Here is a 15,591-nt window from a genome sequence, read left to right on the forward strand (position 1 = left end):
CCCCTATGATGCCTTTCAGAGCCTCCCAGGCACAGGCTCCACTGTCACAGGTCTCCCACCTGCAAGGGCATCTCATGATGTCCTCCTTCTTGGTCTCATCTGGATAAAGTGAGTCCATGAAGGAGGGCTTTCTGCTTGGTGGACGAGGAGGCAGCTTCTTCTGGTTTCCTCAGGATCATGACTGTCTCTTCTGGGCTGAATGTTTCCCCTCCCAAGTCCATTGTGAAAGGAAATTCTCATTCCCTTGCTTTCAAGGGTCTGGTTTCCCCAAGAACACAGGGAGACTGGCCTCTCCCTGGAATGCGGCACCAGCCCCTACACCCAAAGCCAGAAAATTAGCACCCAGCTTGAAACACCACCAGATCCTGAAGTCAATTCCTGCTGAGGTCCCCCATCCATTTTGTAACCCCATAGTATCTCCTGATCTCACCTTTCCCCTAAGACACAGCTCCCAGCCTGCCCTTGGCTTCTTACAGGAACAGTGGGATTTCCCAGAAGCACTCCCAGCCTGGGCAAGAAATGTTTTGAAATGTTCTCTATGTATTTTCCAGGACATGGGATATGGGGAGAAGTCATTTTGGTTGTGTATGTGCAACAGTTTTGATGCGAATAGCATCTTTTTCAGACAGAGATCAAAGAGTGGGGCTACCGGGTGTAACAAGAAAATGGATACACTGAGCCAACGTCTTCATGGTGTGAAGTCATAGGGAGCAAAGAACATGGTTAAGAGCAGAGAATATGGAGCCACAACTTATGTTCAAATTCCACCTCAATCACTTCCTAGATATTGGTAGAGGGCAAAGTACTTACCTCATTGGTGCCTCAGTTTCTTCATCTGTTGTTGGCAAGAAGGATAAGCATACCTAATTTGTGAGGATATGGAGAGTGCTAAAGGAGTTAATGTTTCAAAACACTTGCAACATCCAGCACATTGCATGCCCTGTACGCATACATTACAAATGAAATGTAAATGTTCTTCTGACGCTGTCTGTTTGCTCCAGACGGGAGACTAGGGGCTGGAAGGATGTAGACAGCACTCCCTGAGACAGGATGAATCGATGAATGAACAACACTGTTGAAGGCATTACCAATGGCAGATCCGCCTCCCTATGGACATTCCCAAGGACAATCACACCCAAGCATCCCTCCTCTGTCCTGCATCGTCTTCTGGGATTCTATCCAGGAATCACGGGGGCTTCTTGAACCCTGGGACCCACACCCACCACAGGTTCTCTTCTGTCTGGCAGCAAACCCCAGGCCTTGTCCTAATGGCTGCAGCCCACAGGCTCTGAACTCAGATCCTTTTCTTCACTTGAGGGAGACGTGTCATTCCCAGAGCTGGGCACACAGAGTGTCAGCCTTGGAGGAAATGCCTCCCTGGCCAGTGGCAGGTGGAAGAGCGCCGTGACGGAGTAGGATTTGGGGAGAGTCCTCCAGGTGTGGTCAGAAGGGGCCCAGCCAGGGCATTTGTCAGCAAGGTCTGGTTGGTGGACCTTGGTGGCAAAAGAGTGGTGGGGACAGCATGTTTTAGAGTTCCTGGCATGAGACAATCCACAGGATGGTCATGAAGTCAGAATCAGCCTAATGAGGTCCAGCTCAATCCACTGTCATCTGTTCCCTGACTGGCTCACTAATCCAGGAGTGATTTACAAGGGCGATATTCGTGTTCTACCATCTTTTCGTTGATTGGCAGGAGCTAGTATTCTTTACAAAACTTGTGTATTTTTACATAGGAAAGGATAGGTGAGTTCTGTAACAACCCTTCTTGCAAAGTTCTCACTAACGTATTGAGTCTCTAACAGAATCCACCGCTGGGAACTTCACCAAAGATCCTGACCTTTACTCTCTGGTTTTAGATCTTCCTGGTTGGTAAATTTTCTTGACTCCTGGCTCCTTTCCTGAGGTTCGTCCACTTAGAACAATGTAGGACTGCAACCTCTTGCCACTTGAGAAGTAGTGGTTCAACTCTATGATGATGTTGGTCTTACTTTCTAAGTGTGTGTGTGTGTATGTATGTGTGTATGAGACTGTTTTCTGCATCTTGCCACGTGGGTCAGATTGACTCCTTTCCTTGGAAAAATTGTCCCTAACCACTTTCTCTGGGCTTTATTTTCATGTCTTGAACAGTGCTGTCCAACAGTAGAATTTCACACTCTATCTTATGAAATTTAAACTTTTTTTAAATACTCACATTTAAAAAAGTAAAAATAAACAAGTGAAACTAATTTTAATGGTATATTTAAACCCATTATAACCAAGATATTACCATTTGTCCAGGCAATCTATATAAAAATTAATAGTGAGATAGTTCACATTTTTTTTTATTGGGATCAACAAATCCATTTACATAGTCTCCATTTGTAAGTTGAAACTTTTTACATATGCGGTTTCTGTGTCCCCCACTCAGAACCTGGGCTGACTTGTTAGAGAGGAAATAAAGCAGAACAGGCATAAGTAACGATCACTGTCAATCCAGCTCAGCACGAACACTCACAACTGACAAAAAGGCTGTCCCTGACCAGGGAGTAGAGGCCCCTCGGGGTCACATGGTGGATCAGCTGGTTCAGCACCCAGGAATGCTGCTCTCTGTCACATGGGGTCTCTGTCACACTCTCCATCATGAGCCATGGGGTCAGGGTGGTAGGTGCAGACAGCTTCCATGCTGGAGGCTGCCCCTTCCTCCGCAGGCCCGGGGAGAGAGGAATGTGGGGACTCTAGAGAGATGTCCTGAATCCTCTGATAATGGGGGCCAGAGGGAGGGAGGAGCAAATTGGCAGTCAGTGGGAAGAGTGAAAACTGGGGTGGTCACCGAAAGTGTTCATGACTCTCAAATGCTCAGAAAAGGGACTTCCCTGAGGGAGATCAGTCTACAGCCCAAGACAAGGGGCCCAGGCTGCTCTTCTTGAACAAGGATCCAAGCAGGGGAGGAGGCAGGAGGAGGACGAGCAGGAGAGACAGCAGGTGGGGTGCGGCTGGCTGGGACTCATCCTGCCAGGAGCTGCTGGCACCAGGGTCTCATCAGGTGCTGCAGGACTCTCTCAGTGGAGTTCAATGTGGCTGAGCTCTTGCTCATGTCTGTCAAATACTGGATGTTGGAGATGGTGGAGTTGAGTGTGAGGGCCTTCAGGTCGTGCCCCTTGGCTGCAAGAAGAGAGGGAGAGAGATGGCCATCACTGAGAGCTGGCCTGAGACCAGATCAGAATCCTGAACTCAGTATCATCTGTTGCCTTTGCTCCCAGTGGAACCACCACCCAATGCTGTGCTCATCCAAGTTGAAGCCAGCATATCTCTCAGCTCCTCCTCCCTCCCCTGCCAGTAACACCAATTGCACCTACAGATTGCTCCTCAATGCATTCCTTCTGTTCATTCACGTCCCAGGTAGGTCTTATCTTTTCTCACCGGAACCAACACCCTAACATGCTCACTGGATGCATTGTCTAAAGGATGTTCTCTGCCTTGAACATTAGAAGCATTTTTCTGAAATGAAGATCTCACTAGAACACTCCTGCTCTAGCATCACCCATGGCTCCCTAAGGCCTTCAGGGTTAAGTTCAAACTTCTTGACCTGGCACTCAAAGCCCTTGCACATCTGGCTCCTGCTGACTCTTCAGCCTCATTGATGCATTCACTCTGAGTTAGGCTTTGTGCTTCAGGCAAACCAAATTCCTGTCACTTCTCCCGTACACTATGCTGTTTTTGCCTACAGGGCCATTGCTCATGCAATTTCCTCTGCCAGGAACACGCTCCACACCTTATTTCCCTATATAACTCCTACTCCTTCTTAAAGACCCCAATTGGGCAAAACTTCCTCCAGAGAGCTCTTCCCACCCAAAGGATGCCAGGTGCTTCTCCTCAAAACATCCCACCTTGTATTAGAATTTTCTGTGACTTTCACAAGACCAGGGGCTCTCTGAGGGCTGCATCAGATTGAAATATTGGTATAATCCTTGTGATCAGCATGCTTGCCCTCAAAGCAGAATTGCACACCTCGGCTTCCCAGCTGCCCAGTAAGAATTGGTCAGTTGAGGTGTGGGGCTGGAGAGCTCCTCTGGGGAAGGAAGAGGGGCCCCCTAGGCCTGTGGTGTCTTCTGGTTGCTCAAGCAATGAGGAAGTAGGCAGGAACATGCTGCCCAGCTCAGGAGCTGTGGAAAGGGCTGTCATCTGGGAGAGACAGAGACCCCACACAGTGGGTGAAGCCCCACAGGCTCATCTGCACTCCAACAGTGGCTGTCCCAGGACAACCATTCACAGGTGAGCCATAAATGTGAGTGACAGAAGGAGGGATTGTGTGAGTAGAGGGATGTTCGAGCCTGTGAGTGAGATGAACCCAAGAGAGACAGTGTGCTTGAAGAAGAGAGAGACGCAACAAAGAGATAGGTAGAGGCACAGATAGAGGGGATACCTGGATGGACAGAGGAAGAGCGGACAAATGGAGGGTCACAGGTCTGATTTTTTTTTTTTTGTAGATTCCCAGAGTTTTTTTACACAGACAACAATGAAACTAGGAATGGTTATATTTTTTCCTTTCTAAACTCTATGGCTTTTATTTCCTTTACTTCTGTTATTGCCAGAAGCTTCAGTATTTTGTTGAATAAGAATAGTGAAAGTGGTATTGCTTTCCTTGTTCCTTATTATGGGGAGAATCATTTAGTCTTTCCCTGTTAAGCATGATGTCAACTGTGCATTTTCTGTAGATGACCTTCAACAAGTGAAAGTAGTTTCCATCTATTTCAAACTTGCTAGAAAATTTTATGACAAACAGGAGTTGGATTTTATCAAATGTTTTCTCTACATCTCTTGCTTATTAACAAGTCTTGCCCTTAAACAAATAGACAGCCAGTTATTTCTCTGGCAAAAATTGGTTTATCTGGGATTAGCAAAGAATAGCCATTTGGAGTGTGCAACCATGGCAAGCCATGCAGGAGCACCCAGCAAGGAAGAGAGGAGAAGCTCTTTTATCTCAGAGTGGGGAAAACTGTGGGGGCTATTGGACACAGTCTTGAGGGCAGTGGCTTTTCATCGGCAGAGTTGTGACAGTCTGTCCTTGGCTTAGTTTCTGACTGGTCAGGAAGAGAAAGTCTTTATTCTTCCTGTTGCACTGCGCTTTTGACATAGGGCATGAGAACTCTCTCTATTAGCCTTCCAACACTATTTCAACTACGTTTCCGTTTATTAACTTTCACATGTCCCCATTTTGATTGCGATCTTTCTCTGAAAGCACTGTTGATCTGCAGTCAGATTTTTCCACTTTCAGTAGCCTCTCATCCCTCGATGCCAGGAAGGACCTTCTCTGGGAGTCATGTCCCAGGTTGGAGGAAAAACACACAGATTGGAAACCTATTGTGGCCACATTTGAGGAACACGGAGTGAGAGGAGGGAGAACTCTCTGGCACTTTTTACCTGAAGTTTGCATGTTATCAAGATCATAGGCATTGGAGATGATCTGAAGTGTCATGTCATCCTCAAAGGTTTGGCAGACAAACTTCCAAGAGACCTGGTCCAGACACCTTGGAAACCTTCGCATCAGATACTGTCTGCTTCCATTTGGAGAAATCTTTATTTTTAAGTCACCAAATGATGTACAGTTCCCCCCAGGGTTTGTGCTTTCTTCAGGTGTGTTGCATGAATCCAAGTCTTGAGTTTTGTGGCAAAAAGCTTGGCTAGCAGCACCCGATCGAGGAAAATACTATCATCTTGGTTGAGTTTTGTTAGTTTGAAATTTTTGGTAAATTGTTCCTTGTTTTCAAGTTGTTAAATTTATGAGAATGGAGCTGTTTATATTATTTTCAATGGCTGAAGAACCTGCAGTGATCTATCCCTCTAGTGTGTCTCAGGCCTTTGAGGGTGAAGAGGCTTCCCCAAAACTTCTTGAGGCAGAACCCTGTTTGCTGTTGGCCCCTAACATCTTGAGTGCATCTGGGTTGGGGAGGAGACAGAGACTTCCAAGAACAAGTTGGTTCTTCTTGAAGGAATGCTGAAGATCCCCAAAGTATGGTACTTTGACATACAAATTATTTTGAGCCAAAAGCAATCGAGAGCCAGCAGATGCAGGAAAAACTCTTGATCTCCACCTTGACTGCTTTAAATGAAGGATAGACTTCCTCTTTGGAAAGGAAATTTATGTTTATAAAGGAAATTTCCATTAGTAAAAGCATCTGCACCAGAAAGAGAATGACTCTTAGAGACTTTTTTTTTGAGGAAGATTAGCCCTGAGCTAACATTCCCCACCAACCCTCCTCTTTTTGCTTAAAAAGATTGGCCCTGAGCTAACATCCATGCTCATCCTCCTCTACTTTATACGTGGGATGCCTGCCACAGCATGGCTCGATAAGTGTTGTGTAGGTCCGCACCTGGGATCTGAACTGGTGAACCCCAGGCCATCAAAGAAGAATGTGTGAATTTAACCCGTGTGCCACCAGGCCAGCCCCTAGAGATTTTTTTTTTTTGAGGAAGATTAGCCCTGAGCTAACTGCTGCCAATCCTCCTCTTTTTGCTGAGGAAGACTGGCCCTGAGCTAGCATCCACGCCCATCTTCCTCTGCTTTATATGTGGGACACCTGCCACAGCATGGCGTGCCAAGTAGTGCCCTGTCTGCACCTGGGATCAGAACTGGGGAACCCCATGCCACCGAAGTGGAACGTGCACACTTAACCAGTGAACCACCAGGCCAACCCCTAGAGAATTTTTTTAACTGAGAGATTTTTCTGCACAACAAGGCAAGTTTTATTTATTATACATTTTCTCCCCTCATCTTCCCATAATTTTTCTTCAGCCACTTCCTGCTGCTGTTCACCCAGATGGCTTCCTGCTTCCAAGCTCCCCCATGTGCACCCAGTGTGGACTGGACTTGCAACTGGCAGCTGGTGTGGAGCTGCCTGCTCGAGGGCTGCAGAGCACCATCCTAAGTCTCATCCCCAGCATGACCTACCTGGCCAGCAATACTCAGGATCTGCCACCACTGCACAGGATTGGGGCAGCTGCACTGATGATTCAGATTGTGGGCAGTACCCAGCCCAATTCCCACTCACTTTTGTTGACCACACGCCTGTGCTGTTTGCAGATGGTACGGATTTAAAAGATAAGTCATATCCTGTCGTTAAAGTGGAACTGTTGGGCTGCCTTGAGGAATTTTTCAACACCTGTAAAACTAAAGAGAAGCTAGGAGAATTATCAGAAGAGTTCTACAAAAATGAACTACTATTGATTGAAATGTTGAATATACATGTCCCTGCAGTTGCTAAATTGAGATGTCTTTTAGACAGTTCTCCTAGGGAAGATTTACTAGACATTCTGACATCACTTATCCAAACAAGCAACAAAAATGCTCCAAATTCTAGATACTGTGACTCTGGAGGAACTGTCCAAGATGATGATACCACTGCTGGTGAAACAAATGCAAGAATTGAAATTGCTTTAAAAAAACAGAAAACTTGGGGCCAGCCTGGTGGCACAGTGGTTAGGTTTGCATGTTCTCCTTCAGTGGCCCAAGGTTCACCAGTTCAGATCCTGGGTGCAGACCTACGCACCACTCATCAAGCCATGCTGTGGCAGGAGTCCCACATATAAAGTAGAGGAAGATGGGCATGGATGTTAGCACAAGGCCAGTCATCCTCAGCGAAAAGAGGAGGATTGGTGGCAGATGTTAATGAGGGCTAATCTTCCTAAAAATATAATAATAATAATAATAAAACAGAAAAAGCGAGAAGGATGATAATAAATGCATTATATGAATATGCCTCAATATGATTTCACACATCCTAGGTACTTTATTTTTTTTTTTATTTTTTGAGGAAGATTAGTCATGAGCTAACATCTGCTACCAATCGTCCTCTTTTTGCTGAGGAAGACTGGCCCTGAGCCAACCTTCGTGCCCATCTTCCTCCACTTTATATGTGGGATGCCTACCACAACACGGCTTGCCAAGCGATGCCCAGGATCCGAACCTGCAAACCCTGTGCTGCTGAAGCGGAACGTGGGCACTTAACTGCTACACCACCGGGCTGGCCCGCATCCTAGGTACTTTAAAAGACGAACATGAGGAAGAAGATAATTATGATATTGTCATGCTAGAAAAAAGGTGAGCATCCAATATGTCAGAAGAAGCCCATTAGGTCTGTGTCAAAAAGAGAAAAAGACTAAAAAGATGCTGCAAGCAATGCCAGAATATGTTCAGATTAGAAATTATTTAGAATTTATGGTGGAACTTTCTGGAACAAAAGTACAACTGACCATCCAGACATTCAAGAAGCCTAAATTCTTCTGAATAACAAGCATTTTGCCTTGAAAAATTGAAGGACAGAATTTTGGAATATTAGGCTGTCAAACAGCTGAAAACCAATCTGAAGGGCCCATTCTTTGCTTTGCTGACCCTCCTAGAGTTGGCAAAACAATGTGGGAAAGTCTGTGGCCAAGACTCTAGATCGAAATTTCCACAAGATTGTATTTGGATGAGAACGTGAATAGTCTGACATTTGAGGACACAGGCACACCTATGTTGGCAGTATACCTGGTCATACAATCAATGACTTGAAGACCATTGAGGTTAACAATCTGGTGTTTCTATTAGATGAGGTTGACAAATTAGAAAAAATTGTGTCCAAGTGATCCTGCAGCAGCTCTGCTTGAGGTATTGGATCATGAACAAAACCATAGCTTCACAAATCATTCTCTAAATGTGGGCTTTAACCTCTCCCAAGTTATTTTAATAACTATCGCCAATACGACTGCTACTACTCCACCTGTCCTCTTGGACAGATGAGGACATTCAGGTGCCAGGGTATACACAAGAGAAGATAGATTGCCAGCAAGCAATTGATCCCAAAGCAACTGGAACAACATGGGCTGAGTCCTCAGCAGATTCAGATCTCTCAGGTTACTCCTCTTCATATCTTCACCAGGTGTACCAGAGAGGCAGGGGGTCATTCTCTGGATAGCTGGTTTGGGGCCATTTGCCCAGCTGTTGCTGTGAAGGTGGGAAAAGAACAATATAAGGAAGTCAAGTTGGACCATTTTGATGTGAATGAGAAAGAAATTTACAGAGAAAACATCTTAGAAGACACAAAATCTGAATCTATCAATGACAGCAGTTACTTGGCCCTACCACCTGAAACGCCAATTTTGATTGATTTCTATGCTCCAAAAGACATCTTTGGGCTCCAGATATATAAAATGGGCATTTGAGTCAACCAGGAATGGCAATAAGTTTGGCTTGGACTCCCTTAGGTGGAGAAGTCATATTTGTGGAGGCAAGTTGAATGGATGGTGAAGGTCATTTAACTCTAACTGCTCAGCTAGGGGATATCATGAGAAGAGTCTGCCCATCTTGCTATTAGCAGGCTCTGCAGCAATGCCAAGAAATACCATCTGCCCTGTGCTTCTGGAAGTTTTTATCTTAACAACACAGACATCCATGTGCATTTTCCAGCTGGAGCTGTCACAAAAGATAGACCCCCTGCTGGAGTTATCACAGTGACTTGTCTTGCCTCACCTTTTAGTGGGCTGCTTTTACATTCAAATGTAGTTATGACTGGAGAAATTTCAGAGGGGTCTTGATCTTCCAGTGAATTAAGGAAAAAGTGCTGGCAGCACACAGAGCAGGATAGAAGTGAATCATCATTTCTCAGAGGAATGAAAAAGACCTTGAAGAAATCCCAGGTGACATACGATAGCATTGAAGTTTTGTCACAGCAAACTGCCTGGATGAAGCTTTTGATGCTGTCTTTACTGTCAAGACCTACCTGCTCTCTTAAATAGTGTTTTGTAGGCCCAAATCTCAACTTTACAGAATTTTCAGTTATGACGTGCCAACAGCACTGACAAAATTGATTTTATTCACAGCAGTAGGGGTAAGTAAACTGTCTCTAATTTGTGAACACAATCACAAGAATGATTATGAACCTCACTCAAGTGGCAGTTAGTGTTTATTAGAGAAACATTAATTTAATAAATTGGTAAAAATTGAAAAAAATCTGAATCATCTGGCTACCTTCTTGAGTCTTATATTTTATGAAATTCAAGCCATAGTTAAATTACTGTGTAATCAATTTATTTTCTTTTGTTAATTTGTCTCACGCAAACTTAATCTTCAGAGCAGCCACAGAACCTAAAAACCTAGGAGGAAGTCATTTTGTCCCCTCCAGTGGGCAAAGTCCCTCTTGCTGCTGCCCAGCAGGCTTGGTACCTCCAGGGGAAGGAGGAAAGTCTCATGGGTGACAGGGAAGGAGAATCTTCTCTTTGTTTCCTTTGTTAGTGACACTTTCCAAAGACCCCCTTGGGAGTGTTGCTGTGCTAATTTGGAACAATTCCTAAGACTCATTGCATCTGGAGGAGGACAAGCCTACCTGGGCTGAGTTCTGTTGGCAGATCAGGATCTGAGATTACTGAATCTGGGTCTCCTTCTAAAGTTGGGGGATAAGACACCCTGTCACTGTGTTGTTCCTCCAGTCCTGAAGTCCCAAGTCAGTTTGCCTTCTTCTTACCACCTTTCAGAGTTCTCACTAAATTTCTTCTTTTATGATTGTCCAGGTTTTATGGTTGAACTTAGCAGAGAGGACCATCTTGTCTCTGTGTTTGTTATGCATTTATAGGTTATTTTGTACTTTTCTGCATAGAGGTCCAGGTCATTTCTTGGTAACCTTTTTTAGTTTATCTTTCCTTATTTCTATTGTAAATCAAGTCTACTCATCTATTATATGCTGTGGCTACTGTTTGCTACATGAAAGCTACTGACTTTTGCACGTTAGTTTGACATCCTGCTACGTCATTGGATGTTTTACCTGTTGGCATTAGTTTTCACATTGATTCTCTGTGATTTGCCATGTTTAATATCACATCATTTTTAAATGGAGCACATATAGGAGAGTTCGCCAGCCAAGGGGAAGCAGGCCTGTCATAAGGAGTCACATACAGTTCACACCTTCCTCTGTTTCCTTCACTTGTCCTCTGTGGTGTTTTTACACCCTTCAAGAGAAGGCTGAGCAGTTGCTGCGTACAATTCATTCTTTCATGGAAGAGGGGCACAGTCAATTACTTCTTGAGCCAGGAGGGCCACGTTTGTATGGAAAAGGGAGAGCCCTCCACTAAGTCCCTGGGGGATGGGAGGGAAGGGGTCTGGCAAGGGGTGGCCCAGAAGATTGTGCAGGTGGCTATGGTTGCTGACTGAATACTGTGCTTATAGCGAGTTTGAACCAGACTGGAACAGCTGGCTTGCAAAGATCCAACAACAGGAAAATCCCCCCACCTATGTATCACCTTTCTCCCCCACTTCCCATTATGCCTTAGTTGATTTCATAGCCAGATTATAAGGAAGACAGAGTTGTAGTCTGCAGAATGGACTTTGAAGCAGTGTCTCCTGCTTGTTATCATACTATCTTTGTCCTGTGATGTGAGAGAGGCCAGGACAACCAGATGTTAAGCTGCTACGTGAGGTCAGAGAGCCTGTGTGGGGGGTTAGGGTCTGCCTTCTCCACTGTCTCTGTTTGGGTGTGTTTCTGAGACTAGTTTTTAAGTTGATTATGGGAGAGAAGCTTATATAAGATGCTTACCACCCTGCATTCACCCTCCCCTCAAAACTTGAGGGAATCTTTGGTTCTTCAGAGAAGCTTTGAGGAAGAGTGAAACAAGACCATAGACAAGATTTGCATTTGGAGCTGTGCTGGAGTATACACTGAATAGTTTCCAGGTTTGTGGTGAGTTCTCCTTCCTTAGCATAGGAAAGAACTTGTCTAGTGTCCCGGCATATTTGGGGCCGTTATCACCAGCTTCCCCTGGTGAGCGATCAGAGAGACCTTCTCCTTATGACCCAGACATTCCCAGCTCTGAACTGTTTCTACAGTAGGCCCCAAAGCAGCAAATTGTTGACATTGCAGAATTTCTGCATTCCACAGTTTCCCTGTCTGCACGTCTACCTTGTACTGGGGGCTGTGATCTTTTCCAACCTGTCAAAGGATGCTTTCCTTGGTGTAAGTCCATTCAGCTGCTATAACAAGAATTCGCAGACTGGGTGGCTTAAATAACAAAAATTTACTTCTCACGGTTTTGGGTGCTAAAACTACAAGATCAGGTCCTGCAGATCTGATGTCTGGTGAGGGTTCATCGATGACCATAGTCTTGTGTCCTCACATGGTGGAAGGGGTAAGGGAGCTTTCTGGCATCTCATTTACAACAACATTAATCCCTTTTAAGAGTTGCCTCCTTATGACATAATCATCTACAAAAGTGCCTAGTGTCTCCCAATAGCATTATATTGGCAGCTAAGATTTCAACATATTCATTTGAGGGGATACAGATATCCAGTCCACAGCATTTAGTTCAACCAAAGGGCTCAGATTTGGGCAGAATCTCCACACGTGAATGGAGTACATTAGCAGGTATTCACACGTGCATGCATGATCGCCCCTCTTTTTGCCACAAAAATAATTTCATCTGTGGCATTTTCCTTTAATAGTCTTCATTTTTTCCCAGCATGGAAGAACTGTCATTCTAAACCTAAAGAAGGAACTTCCACCCCAGAGTGAACCTCACAAGGCAGTATGCCAGAGTGTGACCAGTGAGAAGAGGGGCATGAATGAGCCCAAACTACCAAGTTGAATTAAAATCCCTACAGAGAAGACTGGTTCAGAAGTCGGGGCTTAGTAACACAATTGGACTCCATTTCCTGTCTCACCCCCTCCCCACCACCATCTCTTTTTCAGGTCATGGTGTCTGTCCCAGGTAGGCCGAGTGATGTTTATGATGGGCTTCATGGTGCTGGCAGAGAGCTGAAGATGAGGAGGTTTTCCCTCAATATTTAAGTGCATATTAACATAATTATTGCAATCAGCAGCAATAACAACTAAGACAACATATTCAAAGTCAAAACACAAAAGACATAACGGAAGAAAATATATACAACATATGTGATGGAAAAAGGGTTGGTATAAAGAACAAGCCTTTTAAAACTCCAAAAAATTCAATAGGAAAAGATGAATAACTAAATAAATAGGAAAAGAGAAATGGATGTGAACATGCAATTCACAGAAGAGGAAGATCAAATTCTAAAAGCATGTCAAGCTCACTAGAGGTCAAGGTGATGCAAATGTGAACAAACAAGGAGGGATTCAAGTATGCCCACACATTACTTCGGCAGCAATTAAAATTCTAACACTGCTGGAGTTTGTGTAAATTGGAGAGAACTATTTTGGTGAATAATTTGCCTCAAGACTTGATACCTTGTGTACCAGATTCGACTTTTTAGTTTAATACAAGGAATAGTCCAAAACGTGCAATGGAATGTTCTATAAAATTGATAATCACAAACAGAGCAGCATTAATGAACCTAAACGAAGAACATGAACTTGAAGTTGAGTATTAAAATCAAAATATAAAAGAATATTTTATTGCCATAACATTTATCAGAAATCTCCAAACATGAAACTAAGCGGCACACAGTTTAGCAGGATATCTTGTAATCTGTATTGATGTTCTAGGTGATGATAAGCAAAAAGAACCATATTGGAGGCTAACAATGGGGTTACTTTGGAGTATTATTTTAACTTTGGGTTTATGCTTTTATTCTTCTGGATATATTATCAAAAGTGAAATTGCTGAATTATGATGTAGTTCTATTTTTAATTTTTTGAGAATCCTCCATACTGTTTTTCACAGTGGCTGCACCAATTTACAATCTCACCAAGAGGGCACAGGCACTCCTATTTCTCCACTTCCGGGTCAATATCTCTTAACTGTTGTCTTTTTGACCGTGGTCATTCTAACAGGCATGAGATAATATCTCATTGTGATTTTCATTTGCATCTTCCTAATAACAAGTGAGGTTCAGCATATTTTTATGTACGTTGGCCTTTCATATATCTTCTTGGGACAAATGTTTATTCAGATCCCTTGCCCACTTTTTAATTTCATTGTTTGTTGCCACTGAGTTGTATGAGTTTTTATGTTTTGGATATTAATCCTTTATCAGACACATGGTTTGCAAATATCTTTTCCAATTCCAAGTGTCGTCTTTTCACTTGGTTGATGGTTTCTTTTGCCATGCAAAAGCTTTTTTGTTTGATGTAGTCCCACTTGTTTATTTTTTATTTTGTTCCTGTGCTTTATGTGTCAAAAAAAATCCATATACAAAAGTTTATTGCAAGATCCGTGTCAAGGAGCTTTATTCCTAAGTTTTCTTCTAGGAATTTCATTGTTTCAGGTCCTACATTTAAGTCTAATCCATTTCAAGTTAATTTTTGCAAGTGGTGTAAGATATGAGCTCAGTTCCATTCTTTTAAATGTGAATATGCAATCATCCCAGCACCATTGATTGAAGAGACTGTCTTTTCACCATGGAGCATTCTTAGCTCCCTTGTCAGATATTAGTTGACCACACAAGCTTGGGTGTATTTCTGGGCTCTCAATGCTCTTCTATTCGTCTGTTTTTATGCCAGTATTATAATATTTTGGTGACTATAGCTTTGTACTATATCTTGAAATCTGGAACTGAGATTCTCCCAGCTTTGGTCTTCTTTCTCAGAATTTCTTTGGCTACTTGGGGTCTTTGGTCATTCCATATCAACTTTAGGAGTATTATTTCTATTTCTGTAAAAATCGCCATTAGAAACTTGATAGTGATTCCAATGAATCTATAGATAACTTTTGATAATATTGACATTTTAACAATATTAATTCTTCCGATGCATGAACACAGAATACCTTTCCACTTGCTTTCTTTGATTTCCTTCATCAATGTTTTGTAGTTTTCAGCAGAGATCTTTCACCTTCTTAGTTAAATTTGTTCTTGAGTATTTTATTGTTTTCGATGCTGTTGTGAATTGGATCAATGTCTTTATTTCTTTTTCAGAAATTTTACTGTTAGCGTAAGAAATGCTACTGATTTTTGTATATTAACTTTGTATCCTATAACTTTGCTCAATTTATTGATTAGATTTAACAGATTTTTGGTTGGATCTTTAAAATATTCTCTATATAAAATCATGTCATCTGCAAATAGGAACAATTTTATTTCGTTCTTTCCAATTCTAATAATTTTTGTGTCTTCTTCTTGCCTGATTGCTCTAGCTAGGATTTCCAGTACTCTGTTGAATAGGAGTGGTGAGAGTGAGCACTCTGGTCCTGTTTCTAATCTTAGAGAAAAATCTTTCACCCTTTTGCTATTGAGTATGATGTTAGCTGTGGACTTGTCATATATGACCTTTAATATGTTGAGATATGTTCCATGTTTAAATTGTTGAGTTTTTATTATGAATGGATGCTAAATTTTGTCAAATGCTTTTTCTGTGTCTATTGAGATGATTACAGGATTCTTTTCTTTCATTCTATTAATGTGATGCACCACATTGATTGCTTTGCATATGTTGAAACGCTCTTGCATCCCAGCGGTAAACCCAACTTTAACACGGTGAATGATGTTTTTAATGTGCTGCTGGATTCAATTTGCTAGTATTTTATTGATAATTCATGCATCAATATTCATCAGGGATAGTGGCTTGTAATTTTCTTTTCTAGCAATATCTATTTCTGGTTTTGGTATCAGGTTAATGTTGACCTTGTAAAATGAGTTTGAGAGTGTTTACTTCTCTTCAGTTTTGGGGAAGA

General features: G+C 42.9%; 1 protein-coding gene and 2 pseudogenes across 4 annotated transcripts in view; 2 read left to right on the plus strand and 1 right to left on the minus strand.

Moving 5' to 3' along the window:
• Positions 1 to 15,591, minus strand: part of LOC103545303 (ral guanine nucleotide dissociation stimulator-like) — a 254,438-nt gene that overhangs the window by 10,702 nt on the left and 228,145 nt on the right. The window lies entirely within an intron of this gene.
• LOC139079261 (lon protease homolog 2, peroxisomal pseudogene) lies at positions 785 to 7,429 on the plus strand (annotated as a pseudogene).
• On the plus strand, positions 7,743 to 10,011 carry LOC139079351 (lon protease homolog 2, peroxisomal pseudogene; annotated as a pseudogene).

The sequence above is a fragment of the Equus przewalskii genome, chromosome 25, assembly GCF_037783145.1.
Source record: "Equus przewalskii isolate Varuska chromosome 25, EquPr2, whole genome shotgun sequence".
NCBI classification, from domain to species: domain Eukaryota; kingdom Metazoa; phylum Chordata; class Mammalia; order Perissodactyla; family Equidae; genus Equus; species Equus przewalskii.